Here is a 1634-nt window from a genome sequence, read left to right as displayed (position 1 = left end):
AGCCCCCTCCCCACACTGGCCTGCTCCAGACGCCTCCATGCGCGCGCAGGAAGTTGCAGGCAGGCCCCAGCACCCCGCAGGATGAGGCCCCCCACGGGGGCTCGCCCCTCCCCCCCGTGACACCCCGCACTCACCGCGCGGCTGCTCCCAGGCTCCCGGGGAGACACTGCCGCCCGCGCACGGATCCCCGCCGGGCGCTATTTTGGGGAAACAGGGTCCAGGCGGGGCCGGAACTACTTCCTCTGTCACACACACACACTCGGCGGAAGAATACTTGGATGTCTCCTTCCGCCCGTCCCGAGGCCGCGCAGGCCGCTCCCGCGAGGCGGCAGAGGGTGGAGGAGGGCTGCAGGAGCTCCTCCGCGCTCGGCTAAAAGCGGCCGGAGCTGGGATAGGGATGCGCAGCGCGCCGCACCTCTCCGCACTATTTTGTTTGGTGCCAGGGAGCGGCCGGGTCTACGTTCTTCATGCGAACAGCTGCGCGACGTGATAGGGCGGCGAGGGGGAGTGAAGGCAGGGAGCAGCCAATCCGCGAAAGAGGGGGGTGGGATAAAGCGAAAGCGCCAGCCACTTAGGAAACAAGTGATGGGCGGGGAGTGACAGCGAGGGATGGCCAATCAGAGAAAGGGGGTGGAAAGCCTCGACCAATAGGAACTACGTTCTCCCAAAGGACTGCTCCGCGCCTTCCCCCCCACGGCGCATGCGCGCAGTGGTGACGTAAGCGCACGGGTTCGGAGCCCAGGCGGGAAGTTGCGCATGCGCTCTTGGTGCCTCCCGCCTGATAGAGCCCAGCCCCTGCCCTTGCCCCTGGAGGAGGCAGCAGGCTGGCATCTCCCCATTGTCTCTCCCTGCCCTAGAGCAAACGTATTATTTATCCCTGCTCCCAGGCAAAATAAATGGAATGCTGTGAGTGCTATGCGCAGTTAGCGCTATGCACGGTGCATGGTTAACAGCCCAAAGGTTGCACGTTTGAAGCCATAGTAGCAGGTCCCAGCACAGGCATGGGCAAACCGGCCCGAAAATAGTTAAAATTAGTATTATTTTTCTCTGTGGCCATACTGAAAATTTGCTGGGAGCCGAGGTGCGGTGCCGCCGTGTCAGAGTCTCTGCTAAAGACCTTGTTGCAAGGACGCAAAAGAGGAAAGAAGGCAAAATGAATTGCCAGCAACAGCCAAATTGGGCTGGTTAACAGTGAGGGCCTGGCTAAGGAGCTCTTGCTGCCTGGCTGGTGCAGGCCTGTGTCAGACTTCACCCCGCTGACATGTAGCTGGACCAGCAGAAGTTTCTCCTTCATTATGGTGCCCTCCCGCCAAGCCGGGCTCTAAGAAATTAGAGAAAGAGCCTGGCTGCTCAACTCCAAGGGCATGCCCTTGAGCTAAAGGAAAATTTGCTTAACTGGGACTAGAAGAAGGCCTCTCCCTGGGTCTGATGCTGGAGGATAACAGGACGTGTTTCATAGTTGGTGGTGGCTGGAAGGAGGGTCCATGTGCACAAAGGCCTGTGCAGTTACCACATACAAATGGCCGTGGCCTTCTTGGCTATACGAACTCACTTTTGCTTTTCATAGCCACAAATACAGAAAAGAAAAAAAGCGGGGGGAATAATCAATGTTCCTTTTTGCTGCAAGACAGTAA

At 58.8% G+C, this 1634-nt stretch overlaps 1 protein-coding gene across 8 annotated transcripts in view; it reads right to left on the bottom strand.

The window, feature by feature from the left end:
• Positions 1-444, bottom strand: part of MEF2A (myocyte enhancer factor 2A) — a 164534-nt gene extending 164090 nt beyond the window's left edge. For 3 of the 8 annotated variants that reach the window (XM_025199538.1, XM_025199534.1, XM_006020060.3), the window contains exon 1: positions 135-442. The gene's annotated coding sequence lies outside the window, so the exon portion shown is untranslated. Of the gene's footprint in view, positions 1-134 lie in introns of all 8 variants that reach the window. The other 5 variants (XM_025199549.1, XM_025199546.1, XM_006020063.3 and 2 more) reach the window with 5 other exon arrangements.
• Between the last annotated feature and the right edge of the window lie 1190 nt (positions 445-1634).

The sequence above is a fragment of the Alligator sinensis genome, unplaced genomic scaffold, assembly GCF_000455745.1.
Source record: "Alligator sinensis unplaced genomic scaffold, ASM45574v1 scaffold210_2, whole genome shotgun sequence".
Taxonomy (NCBI): Eukaryota; Metazoa; Chordata; order Crocodylia; family Alligatoridae; genus Alligator; species Alligator sinensis.
Note: the sequence above shows the minus strand (reverse complement) of the source record. Positions and strands in the feature narration are given on the sequence as shown.